Here is a 15,481-nt window from a genome sequence, read left to right on the forward strand (position 1 = left end):
GTTGAAAGTGAGAGTAGTAAAGCTGGGCTCAGTGTGACGTGAGGGTGCATCCAACACACTTACAGTCAAAGTAAACAAACATGTATGAGTTGAAAGTGAGAGTAGTAAAGCTGGGCTCAGTGTGACGTGAGGGTGCATCCAACACACTTACAGTCCAAAGTAAACAAACATGTATGAGTTGAAAGTGAGAGTAGTAAAGCGGGGCTCAGTGTGACGTGAGGGTGCATCCAACACACTTACAGTCCAAAAGTAAACAAACATGTATGAGTTGAAAGTGAGAGTAGTAAAGCTGGGCTCAGTGTGACGTGAGGTGCATCCAACACACTTACAGTCCAAAGTAAACAAACATGTATGAGTTGAAAGTGAGAGTAGTAAAGAGGGCTCAGTGTGACGTGAGGGTTCATCCAACACACTTACAGTCCAAAGTAAACAAACATGTATGAGTTGAAAGTGAGAGTAGTAAAGCTGTGCTCAGTGTGACGTGAGGGTGCATCCAACACACTTACAGTCCAAAGTAAACAAACATGTATGAGTTGAAAGTGAGAGTAGTAAAGCGGGGCTCAGTGTGACGTGAGGGTGCATCCAACACACTTACAGTCAAAAGTAAACAAACATGTATGAGTTGAAAGTGAGAGTAGTAAAGCTGGGCTCAGTGTGACGTGAGGGTGCATCCATACACACTTACAGTCCAAAGTAAACAAACATGTATGAGTTGAAAGTGAGAGTAGTAAAGCGGGGCTCAGTGTGACGTGAGGGTGCATCCAACACACTTACAGTCCAAAAGTAAACAAACATGTAATGAGTTGAAAGTGAGAGTAGTAAAGCGGGGCTCAGTGTGACGTGAGGGTGCATCCAACACACTTACAGTCAAAAGTAAACAAACAGTATGAGTTGAAAGTGAGAGTAGTAAAGCTGGGCTCAGTGTGACGTGAGGGTGCATCCAACACACTTACAGTCCAAAGTAAACAAACATGTATGAGTTGAAAGTGAGAGTAGTAAAGCTGGCTCAGTGTGACGTGAGGGTGCATCAAACACACTTACAGTCCAAAGTAAACAAACATGTATGAGTTGAAAGTGAGAGTAGTAAAGCTGGGCTCAGTGTGACGTGAGGGTGCATCCAACTCACTTACAGTCCAAAGTAAACAAACATGTATGAGTTGAAAGTGAGAGTAGTAAAGCTGGGCTCAGTGTGACGTGAGGGTGCATCCAACACACTTACAGTCAAAAGTAAACAAACATGTATGAGTTGAAAGTGAGAGTAGTAAAGCTGGGCTCAGTGTGACGTGAGGGTGCATCCAACACACTTACAGTCCAAAGTAAACAAACATGTCTGAGTTGAAAGTGAGAGTAGTAAAGCGGGGCTCAGTGTGACGTGAGGGTGCATCCAACACACTTACAGTCCAAAGTAAACAAACATGTATGAGTTGAAAGTGAGAGTAGTAAAGCTGGGCTCAGTGTGACGTGAGGGTGCATCCACACACTTACAGTCCAAAGTAAACAAACATGTATGAGTGAAAGTGAGAGTAGTAAAGCGGGGCTCAGTGTGACGTGAGGGTGCATCCACACACTTACAGTCCAAAGTAAACAAACATGTATGAGTTGAAAGTGAGAGTAGTAAAGCGGGGCTCAGTGTGACGTGAGGGTGCATCCAACACACTTGCAGTCCAAAGTAAACAAACATGTATGAGTTGAAAGTGAGAGTAGTAAAGCGGGGCTCAGTGTGACGTGAGGGTGCATCCAACACACTTACAGTCAAAAGTAAACAAACATGTATGAGTTGAAAGTGAGAGTAGTAAAGCGGGGCTCAGTGTGACGTGAGGGTGCATCCAACACACTTACAGTCCAAAGTAAACAAACATGTATGAGTTGAAAGTGAGAGTAGTAAAGCGGGGCTCAGTGTGACGTGAGGGTGCATCCAACACACTTACAGTCCAAAGTAAACAAACATGTATGAGTTGAAAGTGAGAGTAGTAAAGCTGGGCTCAGTGTGACGTGAGGGTGCATCCAACACACTTACAGTCCAAAGTAAACAAACATGTATGAGTTGAAAGTGAGAGTAGTAAAGCGGGGCTCAGTGTGACGTGAGGGTGCATCCAACACACTTACAGTCCAAAGTAAACAAACATGTATGAGTTGAAAGTGAGAGTAGTAAAGCGGGGCTCAGTGTGACGTGAGGGTGCATCCAACACACTTACAGTCCAAAGTAAACAAACATGTATGAGTTGAAAGTGAGAGTAGTAAAGCGGGCTCAGTGTGACGTGAGGGTGCATCCAACACACTTGCAGTCCAAAGTAAACAAACATGTATGAGTTGAAAGTGAGAGTAGTAAAGCTGGGGCTCAGTGTGACGTGAGGGTGCATCCAACACACTTACAGTCCAAAGTAAACAAAATGTATGAGTTGAAAGTGAGAGTAGTAAAGCGGGGCTCAGTGTGACGTGAGGTGCATCCAACACACTTACAGTCCAAAGTAAACAAACATGTATGAGTTGAAAGTGAGAGTAGTAAAGCGGGGCTCAGTGTGACGTGAGGGTGCATCCAACACACTTACAGTCCAAAGTAAACAAACATGTATGAGTTGAAAGTGAGAGTAGTAAAGCTGGGCTCAGTGTGACGTGAGGGTGCATCCAACACACTTACAGTCCAAAGTAAACAAACATGTATGAGTTGAAAGTGAGAGTAGTAAAGCGGGGCTCAGTGTGACGTGAGGGTGCATCCAACACACTTACAGTCCAAAGTAAACAAACATGTATGAGTTGAAAGTGAGAGTAGTAAAGCGGGGCTCAGTGTGACGTGAGGTGCATCCAACACACTTACAGTCCAAAGTAAACAAACATGTATGAGTTGAAAGTGAGAGTAGTAAAGGCGGGGCTCAGTGTGACGTGAGGGTGCATCCAACACACTTACAGTCAAAAGTAAACAAACATGTATGAGTTGAAAGTGAGAGTAGTAAAGCTGGGCTCAGTGTGACATGAGGGTGCATCCAACACACTTACAGTCCAAAGTAAACAAACATGTCTGAGTTGAAAGTGAGAGTAGTAAAGCGGGGCTCAGTGTGACGTGAGGGTGCATCCAACACACTACAGTCCAAAGTAAACAAACATGTATGAGTTGAAAGTGAGAGTAGTAAAGCGGGGCTCAGTGTGACGTGAGGGGTGCATCCAACACACTTACAGTCAAAAGTAAACAAACATGTATGAGTTGAAAGTGAGAGTAGTAAAGCTGGGCTCAGTGTGACGTGAGGGTGCATCCAACACACTTACAGTCCAAAGTAAACAAACATGTATGAGTTGAAAGTGAGAGTAGTAAAGCGGGGCTCAGTGTGACGTGAGGGTGCATCCAACACACTTACAGTCAAAAGTAAACAAACATGTATGAGTTGAAAGTGAGAGTAGTAAAGCTGGCGTCAGTGTGACGTGAGGGTGCATCCAACACACTTACAGTCCAAAGTAAACAAACATGTATGAGTTGAAAGTGAGAGTAGTAAAGCTGGGCTCAGTGTGACGTGAGGGTGCATCCAACACACTTACAGTCCAAAGTAAACAAACATGTATGAGTTGAAAGTGAGAGTAGTAAAGCGGGGCTCAGTGTGACGTGAGGGTGCATCCAACACACTTACAGTCCAAAGTAAACAAACATGTATGAGTTGAAAGTGAGAGTAGTAAAGCGGGGCTCAGTGTGACGTGAGGGTGCATCCAACACACTTACAGTCAAAAGTAAACAAACATGTATGAGTTGAAAGTGAGAGTAGTAAAGCTGGGCTCAGTGTGACGTGAGGGTGCATCAACACACTTACAGTCCAAAGTAAACAAACATGTATGAGTTGAAAGTGAGAGTAGTAAAGCTGGGCTCAGTGTGACGTGAGGGTGCATCCAACACACTTACAGTCCAAAGTAAACAAAACATGTATGAGTTGAAAGTGAGAGTAGTAAAGCGGGGCTCAGTGTGACGTGAGGGGCGCATCCAACACACTTACAGTCCAAGTAAACAAACATGTATGAGTTGAAAGTGAGAGTAGTAAAGCTGGGCTCAGTGTGACGTGAGGGTGCTCCAACACACTTACAGTCCAAAGTAAACAAACATGTATGAGTTGAAAGTGAGAGTAGTAAAGCGGGGCTCAGTGTGACGTGAGGGTGCATCCAACACACTTACAGTCCAAAGTAAACAAACATGTATGAGTTAGAAGTGAGAGTAGTAAAGCGGGGGCTCAGTGTGACGTGAGGGTGCATCCACACACTTACAGTCAAAGTAAACAAACATGTATGAGTTGAAAGTGAGAGTAGTAAAGCTGGGCTCAGTGTGACGTGAGGGTGCATCCAACACACTTACAGTCCAAAGTAAACAAACATGTATGAGTTGAAAGTGAGAGTAGTAAAGCGGGCTCAGTGTGACGTGAGTGTGCATCCAACACACTTACAGTCCAAAGTAAACAAACATGTATGAGTTGAAAGTGAGAGTAGTAAGAGGGCTGGGCTCAGTGTGACGTGAGGGTGCATCCAACACACTTACAGTCCAAAGTAAACAAACATGTATGAGTTGAAAGTGAGAGTAGTAAAGCGGGGCTCAGTGTGACGTGAGGGTGCATCCAACACACTTACAGTCCAAAGTAAACAAACATGTATGAGTTGAAAGTGAGAGTAGTAAAAGCGGGGCTCAGTGTGACGTGAGGGTGCATCCAACACACTTACAGTCCAAAGTAAACAAACATGTATGAGTTGAAAGTGAGAGTAGTAAAGCGGGGCTCAGTGTGACGTGAGGGTGCATCCAACACACTTACAGTCCAAAGTAAACAAACATGTATGAGTTGAAAGTGAGAGTAGTAAAGCGGGGCTCAGTGTGACGTGAGGGTGCATCCAACACACTTACAGTCCAAAGTAAACAAACATGTATGAGTTGAAAGTGAGAGTAGTAAAGCGGGGCTCAGTGTGACGTGAGGGTGCATCCAACACACTTACAGTCCAAAGTAAACAAACATGTATGAGTTGAAAGTGAGAGTAGTAAAGCTGGGCTCAGTGTGACGTGAGGGTGCATCCAACACACTTACAGTCCAAAGTAAACAAACATGTATGAGTTGAAAGTGAGAGTAGTAAAGCGGGGCTCAGTGTGACGTGAGGGTGCATCCAACACACTTACAGTCCAAAGTAAACAAACATGTATGAGTTGAAAGTGAGAGTAGTAAAGCTGGGCTCAGTGTGACGTGAGGGTGCATCCAACACACTTACAGTCAAAAGTAAACAAACATGTATGAGTTGAAAGTGAGAGTAGTAAAGCGGGGCTCAGTGTGACGTGAGGGTGCATCCAACACACTTACAGTCCAAAAGTAAACAAACATGTATGAGTTGAAAGTGAGAGTAGTAAAGCGGGGCTCAGTGTGACGTGAGGGTGCATCCAACACACTTACAGTCCAAAGTAAACAAACATGTATGAGTTGAAAGTGAGAGTAGTAAAGCGGGGCTCAGTGTGACGTGAGGGTGCATCCAACACACTTACAGTCCAAAGTAAACAAACATGTATGAGTTGAAAGTGAGAGTAGTAAAGCGGGGCTCAGTGTGACGTGAGGGTGCATCCAACACACTTACAGTCCAAAGTAAACAACATGTATGAGTTGAAAGTGAGAGTAGTAAAGCTGGGCTCAGTGTGACGTGAGGGTGCATCCAACACACTTACAGTCCAAAGTAAACAAACATGTATGAGTTGAAAGTGAGAGTAGTAAAGCGGGGCTCAGTGTGACGTGAGGGTGCATCCAACACACTTACAGTCCAAAGTAAACAAACATGTATGAGTTGAAAGTGAGAGTAGTAAAGTCGGGCTCAGTGTGACGTGAGGGTGCATCAACACACTTACAGTCCAAAGTAAACAAACATGTATGAGTTGAAAGTGAGAGTAGTAAAGCTGGGCTCAGTGTGACGTGAGGGTGCATCCAACACACTTACAGTCCAAAGTAACAAACATGTATGAGTTGAAAGTGAGAGTAGTAAGCGGGGCTCAGTGTGACGTGAGGGTGCATCCAACACACTTACAGTCCAAAGTAAACAAACATGTATGAGTTGAAAGTGAGAGTAGTAAAGCTGGGCTCAGTGTGACGTGAGGGGTGCATCCAACACACTTACAGTCCAAAGTAAACAAACATGTATGAGTTGAAAGTGAGAGTAGTAAAGCGGGGCTCAGTGTGACGTGAGGGTGCATCCAACACACTTACAGTCCAAAGTAAACAAACATGTATGAGTTGAAAGTGAGAGTAGTAAAGCGGGGCTCAGTGTGACGTGAGGGTGCATCCAACACACTTACAGTCCAAAGTAAACAAACATGTATGAGTTGAAAGTGAGAGTAGTAAAGCTGGGCTCAGTGTGACGTGAGGGTGCATCCAACACACTTACAGTCCAAAGTAAACAAACATGTATGAGTTGAAAGTGAGAGTAGTAAAGCGGGGCTCAGTGTGACGTGAGGGTGCATCCAACACACTTACAGTCCAAAGTAAACAAACATGTATGAGTTGAAAGTGAGAGTAGTAAGCGGGCTCAGTGTGACGTGAGGGTGCATCCAACACACTTACAGTCCAAAGTAAACAAACATGTATGAGTTGAAAGTGAGAGTAGTAAAGCTGGGCTCAGTGTGACGTGAGGGTGCACCCAACACACTTACAGTCCAAAGTAAACAAACATGTATGAGTTGAAAGTGAGAGTAGTAAAGCGGGCTCAGTGTGACGTGAGGGTGCATACAACACACTTACAGTCCAAAGTAAACAAACATGTATGAGTTGAAAGTGAGAGTAGTAAAGCGGGGGCTCAGTGTGACGTGAGGGTGCATCCAACACACTTACAGTCCAAAGTAAACAAACATGTATGAGTTGAAAGTGAGAGTAGTAAAGCTGGGCTCAGTGTGACGTGAGGGGTGCATCCAACACACTTACAGTCCAAAGTAAACAAACATGTATGAGTTGAAAGTGAGAGTAGTAAAGCGGGGCTCAGTGTGACGTGAGGGTGCATCCAACACACTTACAGTCCAAAGTAAACAAACATGTATGAGTTGAAAGTGAGAGTAGTAAAGCGGGGCTCAGTGTGACGTGAGGGTGCATCCCCAACACACTTACAGTCCAAAGTAAACAAACATGTATGAGTTGAAAGTGAGAGTAGTAAAGCTGGGCTCAGTGTGACGTGAGGGTGCATCCAACACACTTACAGTCCAAAGTAAACAAACATGTATGAGTTGAAAGTGAGAGTAGTAAAGCGGGCTCAGTGTGACGTGAGGGTGCATCCAACACACTTACAGTCCAAAGTAAACAAACATGTATGAGTTGAAAGTGAGAGTAGTAAAGCGGGGCTCAGTGTGACGTGAGGGTGCATCCAACACACTTACAGTCCAAAGTAAACAAAACATGTCTGAGTTGAAAGTGAGAGTAGTAAAGCGGGCTCAGTGTGACGTGAGGGTGCATCCAACACACTTACAGTCCAAAGTAAACAAACATGTATGAGTTGAAAGTGAGAGTAGTAAAGCTGGGCTCAGTGTGACGTGAGGGTGCATCCAACACACTTACAGTCCAAAGTAAACAAACATGTATGAGTGAAAGTGAGAGTAGTAAAGCGGGGCTCAGTGTGACGTGAGGGTGCATCCAACACACTTACAGTCCAAAGTAAACAAACATGTATGAGTTGAAAGTGAGAGTAGTAAAGCGGGGCTCAGTGTGACGTGAGGGTGCATCCAACACACTTACAGTCCAAAGTAAACAAACATGTATGAGTTGAAAGTGAGAGTAGTAAAGCTGGGCTCAGTGTGACGTGAGGGTGCATCCAACACACTTACAGTCCAAAAGTAAACAAACATGTATGAGTTGAAAGTGAGAGTAGTAAAGCGGGGCTCAGTGTGACGTGAGGGTGCATCCAACACACTTACAGTCAAAAGTAAACAAACATGTATGAGTTGAAAGTGAGAGTAGTAAAGCGGGGCTCAGTGTGACGTGAGGGTGCATCCAACACACTTACAGTCCAAAGTAAACAAACATGTATGAGTTGAAAGTGAGAGTAGTAAAGCGGGGCTCAGTGTGACGTGAGGGTGCATCCAACACACTTACAGTCCAAAGTAAACAAACATGTATGAGTTGAAAGTGAGAGTAGTAAAGCGGGGCTCAGTGTGACGTGAGGGTGCATCCAACACACTTACAGTCCAAAGTAAACAAACATGTATGAGTTGAAAGTGAGAGTAGTAAAGCTGGGCTCAGTGTGACGTGAGGGTGCATCCAACACACTTACAGTCCAAAGTAAACAAACATGTATGAGTTGAAAGTGAGAGTAGTAAAGCGGGGCTCAGTGTGACGTGAGGGTGCATCCAACACACTTACAGTCCAAAGTAAACAAACATGTATGAGTTGAAAGTGAGAGTAGTAAAGCTGGGCTCAGTGTGACGTGAGGGTGCATCCAACACACTTACAGTCCAAAGTAAACAAACATGTATGAGTTGAAAGTGAGAGTAGTAAAGCTGGGCTCAGTGTGACGTGAGGGTGCATCCAACACACTTACAGTCCAAAGTAAACAAACATGTATGAGTTGAAAGTGAGAGTAGTAAAGCGGGGCTCAGTGTGACGTGAGGGTGCATCCAACACACTTACAGTCCAAAGTAAACAAACATGTATGAGTTGAAAGTGAGAGTAGTAAAGCTGGGCTCAGTGTGACGTGAGGGTGCATCCAACACACTTACAGTCCAAAGTAAACAAACATGTATGAGTTGAAAGTGAGAGTAGTAAAGCGGGGCTCAGTGTGACGTGAGGGTGCATCCAACACACTTACAGTCCAAAGTAAACAAACATGTATGAGTTGAAAGTGAGAGTAGTAAAGCGGGGCTCAGTGTGACGTGAGGGTGCATCCAACACACTTACAGTCCAAAGTAAACAAACATGTATGAGTTGAAAGTGAGAGTAGTAAAGCTGGGCTCAGTGTGACGTGAGGGTGCATCCAACACACTTACAGTCCAAAGTAAACAAACATGTATGAGTTGAAAGTGAGAGTAGTAAAGCGGGGCTCAGTGTGACGTGAGGGTGCATCCAACACACTTACAGTCCAAAGTAAACAAACATGTATGAGTTGAAAGTGAGAGTAGTAAAGCTGGGCTCAGTGTGACGTGAGGGTGCATCCAACACACTTACAGTCCAAAGTAAACAAACATGTATGAGTTGAAAGTGAGAGTAGTAAAGCTGGGCTCAGTGTGACGTGAGGGTGCACCCAACACACTTACAGTCCAAAGTAAACAAACATGTATGAGTTGAAAGTGAGAGTAGTAAAGCGGGGCTCAGTGTGACGTGAGGGTGCATCCAACACACTTACAGTCCAAAGTAAACAAACATGTATGAGTTGAAAGTGAGAGTAGTAAAGCGGGGCTCAGTGTGACGTGAGGGTGCATCCAACACACTTACAGTCCAAAGTAAACAAACATGTATGAGTTGAAAGTGAGAGTAGTAAAGCTGGGCTCAGTGTGACGTGAGGGTGCATCCAACACACTTACAGTCCAAAGTAAACAAACATGTATGAGTTGAAAGTGAGAGTAGTAAAGCGGGGCTCAGTGTGACGTGAGGGTGCATCCAACACACTTACAGTCCAAAGTAAACAAACATGTATGAGTTGAAAGTGAGAGTAGTAAAGCGGGGCTCAGTGTGACGTGAGGGTGCATCCAACACACTTACAGTCCAAAGTAAACAAACATGTATGAGTTGAAAGTGAGAGTAGTAAAGCTGGGCTCAGTGTGACGTGAGGGTGCATCCAACACACTTACAGTCCAAAGTAAACAAACATGTATGAGTTGAAAGTGAGAGTAGTAAAGCGGGGCTCAGTGTGACGTGAGGGTGCATCCAACACACTTACAGTCCAAAGTAAACAAACATGTATGAGTTGAAAGTGAGAGTAGTAAAGCGGGGCTCAGTGTGACGTGAGGGTGCATCCAACACACTTACAGTCCAAAGTAAACAAACATGTCTGAGTTGAAAGTGAGAGTAGTAAAGCGGGGCTCAGTGTGACGTGAGGGTGCATCCAACACACTTACAGTCCAAAGTAAACAAACATGTATGAGTTGAAAGTGAGAGTAGTAAAGCTGGGCTCAGTGTGACGTGAGGGTGCATCCAACACACTTACAGTCCAAAGTAAACAAACATGTATGAGTTGAAAGTGAGAGTAGTAAAGCGGGGCTCAGTGTGACGTGAGGGTGCATCCAACACACTTACAGTCCAAAGTAAACAAACATGTATGAGTTGAAAGTGAGAGTAGTAAAGCGGGGCTCAGTGTGACGTGAGGGTGCATCCAACACACTTACAGTCCAAAGTAAACAAACATGTATGAGTTGAAAGTGAGAGTAGTAAAGCGGGGCTCAGTGTGACGTGAGGGTGCATCCAACACACTTACAGTCCAAAGTAAACAAACATGTATGAGTTGAAAGTGAGAGTAGTAAAGCGGGGCTCAGTGTGACGTGAGGGTGCATCCAACACACTTACAGTCCAAAGTAAACAAACATGTATGAGTTGAAAGTGAGAGTAGTAAAGCGGGGCTCAGTGTGACGTGAGGGTGCCCAACATCTAAGAGAACAGCCATATTGGCAACCTCAGGTGGACATGAATTAGTTAGGATGTTCAGTGACAAGCTGGGAACTGTCAAAGCTCAACTCACCAATTGCTTGAACACAAACCTCATTAATGACAATTAAGACACTTTTACATCCTCATCAAGTAAGAAGGTTTTGACCAAAAAGAAGCTACTCTCCCGAAGTTGGAGCCAAATGCCTTGGGGACACAAGTTTAATGGTCAGTTGAGACAAATCTATGGCGTCACATTAGTGCCAAAAATCCAAGCGCATAAAAACTGTTATCGCGCGCTGATTCTCCACTTCGTACACGCGCGCGACACCCATTTGCGCGCGTCTGGTGCCTTTGTGCGCGCGCGTGGCGTCCTTTTTGCTTGCGCCCGGTGTCTTTGTGCGCCGTCTTGGTTTTGGCACTTTGGGGGCGATTATGTTTAGACCGCCCCTCCTTTCTGATTGGTCAGGCGAAAATAGCTGCAGGCCAATCAGACGTATAGCAGGGCGGGTCATGGTCAATATGTATCAAGATGATACAGCTCCTGTCGACAATATGTATCAAGATGATACAGCTCCTGTCGACAAACACATTAGAAAAGTCCAAATTAGTGGAGTTATGGAAAATGCCAATTGAATTTGATCCAAAAGTCTTTAAAGAAGGTAATGTCTCATCTGTTGAGAGAACATCACATAGTTAATGAAGAGTCAAGATCAATATCTCTCTTTTCATACAATCAGTCCACACATGTCAGTCAATGATGGAAATTATATTTTCAAATGTGTTTTCTTTCCTCACTTGTCTGTTTTAAAAAATATTTTTATTCATTTAATATTTGTATATGTAAATATTGAATGTATGCCACAATGGGGGACTATTAATTTTCTTTCCTCTATCTACTTTAAGTTTACACCCGAGTCTACCTGAAGCCACTTATCTATGCCTACTTCATATCAGGACCACATGATTAGCATATGGGCCTAATTATTGATGTTATGATTGCAATGACTATTTTAGTAGAATAATGAATGACAGGTTATCACTACAACTAAGTAATATGGTTTTAATATTACTATAAAAAGTATTTACGTTTCTGCAAACAACTCAAACTATGGAAAATGAGATATCAGCCCAGATCAGTATAGATGGCAGAGTTAAAAATATGTATTTAAAAAAACAACAAAAAAAGCTAGCTCCATACATTAGGCAAATTCAATCTGAGAGATAATTGTATTAAAGACTTACTTGTTCAGCCATGAAAACCTGATTTCCTTTCTTTTTAATCCCAGGGAACTGCCATGGACCTTTCATCATAGATATGAATAAACACTCCATGTTTCTCCATCTTACCTCGGACTGCTGGCCCCCATCATTTTATTGATGTCAATGGTACATGTACTATTTAAATATACACATACATACGATACTCAGACATTTATAACAAATCGAACCGTTTGGAAATTAGTTGACAATTGAGAAAGTTATGGTTATTTAAATAGTACATGTATGGCGTCACATTAGTGCCAAAAATCCAAGCACATAAAAACTGTTGTCCCGCGCTGATTCTCCACTTCAACTCATTTCCAAACAGTTCGATTTGTTATAAATGTCAGAGTATTGTATATTTAAATAGTACATGTACCATTGACACCAATAAAATGATGGGGACCAGCAGTCCGAGGTAAAATGAAGAAACATGGAGTGTTTATTCATATCATATCATTCATTAATTTGCCTAATGTAGGGAGCTAGCTTTTTTGGTTGTTTTTTAAATACATATTTTAAACTCTGCCATCTGTACTGATCTGGGCTGATATCTCATTTTCCATAATTTGAGTTGTTTGCAGAAACGTAAATACTTTTTATAGTAATATTAAAACCATATTCATTAATTGTAGTGATAGCCTGTCATTCATTATTCTACTAAAATAGTCATTGCAATCATAACATGAATAATTAGGCCCATATCAATCAATGTTTATTTATATAGCCCTAAATCACAAATGTCTCAAAGGACTGTACAAACCACTACGACTACGACATCCTCGGAAGAACCCACAGAATGCTAATCATGTGGTCCTGATATGAAGTAGGCATAGATAAGTGGGTTCGGGTAGACTCTGGTGTAAACTTCGAGTAGATAGAGGAAAGAAAATTAATAAATTAATCACATTAACTATGTGATGTTCTCTCAACAGATGAGACATTACCTTCGTCAAAGACTTTTAGATCAAATTCAATTGACATTTTCCACAACTCCACTAAATGTGGATGATTTAGAATGTGTTTGTCGACAGGAGCTGTATTATCTTGATACATATTGACCATGACCCGCCCTGCTATACTTCAGATTGACGCTCAGCTTTTTTCGCCTGACCAATCAGAAAGGAGGGGCCGTCTAAGCATACCCGCGCCCAAAGTGCCAAAACGAAAATGCACCGCGCGCACGAAGTGGAGAATCAGCACGCGATAACAGTTTTTATGCGCTTGGATTTTTGGCACTAATGTGACGCCATACAAATAGTCAGCTACTTTTGTTGAAGTCCAATTGACAGCGAAATGAACAAGGTACACAACAGGGTATTTAAACAGGATGGTTTCAAAGGGTTTCAGGCAGGTTACATGAAGTTTAATTGTATGCAATATTCCTAACATTCATGGTAGTAAAACATTCTTCAATGACGTGGCCTCATTTTGGTATATTTTTAATTACATCTGCGGTCCCCTCCAAGGTTTCTCATTGTCATCCCATTGGGTTGAGTTTTTTCTTGCCCTGATTTGGGATCTGAGCCAAAGACGTTGTTGGGGCTTGTGCAGCCCTTTGAGACACTTGTGATTTAGGTCAACTAAGTCAACTTAGGTCAACTAAGTCAACTTTGATACTAAAGTGACTCAAACATCAGAGTTAGTATAAGGTGATACTAACCTTCGATAGCTCAGTTGGTAGAGCGGAGGACTGTAGTTGCTCATGCTGGAATCCTTAGGTTGCTGGTTCAAATCCGGCTCGAAGGATTACTATTTTTTTTAAAATGATTAAATCAAGATAAACAACACAAGATACACTTACAATTAGTGCACCAACCCAAAACATCCCTCCCTCATTCTCACTCATTCATACATTACATTTCTGTGTGACGTGGTTCAAATAAGAATCCAAATAATGTCTTACATCCTGAGGATGTAAACTGTGTGTTGTTTTGGCGTAAGATATTTACGAAACACAACCTGTCCTACAGTAAGATGTTTCTTTCTGTAGGGATAGTGATGCAATGGATTATGTGTCTCACTACGGACTAGAAGATTCTAGGTTCAACTCCTAGCCAGCGTGCTGTTGTTTGTTAACTCAACTGAAACAGTATTCTGTACAATTTTAGGGGGAGTTTATTTTGCTTTTTTTTTTTTTTTTTTTTAAAATCTACTAACTGAAACATGTGTTTGTTTTCTCTTTATTATTGCGAATGTATAACTGGTAGTTGTATCTGTTCTTATACCATTTAAACTATCTTTCTTCTAAGCAAGGTTCATCTACACTTGAAGAATTAATTATTAGCCTGCTAAGAACTTTTGAACATTTCTGAAAAATCTGCCAAATGTTTGCAATAATCATAACATTCTCGGTAATAAAACATTCTTCAGAAGCATTTTGGTACATTTTTTAGAGAGCCTGACATGCTCAGTCATGGAGCGTAAGACATTCTTTTTGAGCTTCCGGGATTCAAGTACCTGTTCTGCTGACCAATACTAGACTTTGAGACCCCTTGGAAAGACCTCCTTCCACCCCTCAAAAGTCACCAATAGGGCAGACCTTGGTTACATTTGAATGTGTAAACCCGAGAAGATGTTTCGTAGCTGAAATAGCTCAGTTGGGAGAGCGTCAGACTGAAGTTCTGAAGGTCCCTGGTTCAATCCTGGGTTTCAGCACAACTCGGTGAGTTTCCAAATCAATTCATTTTACTAAAAAGCCTTCTGTGGCTCTTACAATACTGAAATGGTCTCCCTGACCTGCCAGCCTTGCTGGTGGAATCCTAGTATCAGTTGTTACACACCTTTCCTCTCTTTTTAATTTGGACAACTGTTACGTGGTTTAACGGTGTATCGTTCCTTAAGCCAATGTTTGGTCTTTAACTGAGCCTTACATCGGGCTGTTTCAAACACAAATTTGTTGTCTTGAGGGTTTGTCTTGGACTGTATAACTTGAAACTGAGAGTAATAAAGCTGAGCTCAGTGTGAGGTGAAGGTGCATCTAACACACCTACAGCAAAATATTAACCACAACTTTTTCCATACAGTTACACTGTCTAACAATTTGACTTTAAAGTATTGCGTTTAATCCTTCAGATAATCACATTAACGCTCTCCCACCTGAACTAAAGTGGATGTGAGGGATGTTTTTGAATTTCAGTTTTTCAAATGAAATAGAGAAAAAACAATCATTTTTGAAAACTATTTAAATTAAAAATAGATTCGAAAGACTGCTGCAGGGGGGCAAAGGGACATTTTTTGAGAAATGTATGGAGGTCAGCATCAGCCACTTGAACCCTCAGATTAAAAGTCTGATGCTCTGCCGACTGAGCTACCCAGGACCTTTGATGTGCTGATATGTCCAACATCTGAGATAACATCCATATTGGCAATCTCAGGTGAAAGTGAATTAGTAAGGATGTTCAGTGACAAGCTGGGAACTGTCAAAGTTCAAGCTCCCCAAGTGCTTGAACCCAAAGCTCATTTTTGACAGATAGGCCAGTTTTACATCCTCATCAACAAAGAAGGTTTTGACCAAAAAAGAAGCTCCTCTCCCGAAGTTGCAAACTCTGAGCTGCATTTAACTTGGATGCTCCCCAAAATATTGCCAGAAGCATTTTGTTTTATTTTTTAGTGGAGGTTAGCTGCAACAGGTAGAGCTGGTGAAGGCCCAGGCTGCAACAAATAGAAGG

General features: G+C 42.5%; 2 non-coding genes across 2 annotated transcripts; both read left to right on the top strand.

Annotated features, from left to right (window-relative positions):
- Window positions 1–13,472: 13,472 nt before the first annotated feature.
- On the top strand, window positions 13,473–13,559 carry trnay-gua (transfer RNA tyrosine (anticodon GUA)). Its single transcript is given in 2 exon segments — window positions 13,473–13,509; window positions 13,524–13,559. It is a non-coding gene; the product is annotated as a tRNA-Tyr (tRNA).
- An 836-nt stretch (window positions 13,560–14,395) lies between these two features.
- Window positions 14,396–14,468, top strand: trnaf-gaa (transfer RNA phenylalanine (anticodon GAA)). Its single transcript has one exon. It is a non-coding gene; the product is annotated as a tRNA-Phe (tRNA).
- The last annotated feature ends 1,013 nt before the right edge of the window (window positions 14,469–15,481 follow it).

Source organism: Nerophis ophidion, unplaced genomic scaffold (genome assembly GCF_033978795.1).
Source record: "Nerophis ophidion isolate RoL-2023_Sa unplaced genomic scaffold, RoL_Noph_v1.0 HiC_scaffold_183, whole genome shotgun sequence".
Lineage (NCBI taxonomy): Eukaryota > Metazoa > Chordata > Actinopteri > Syngnathiformes > Syngnathidae > Nerophis > Nerophis ophidion.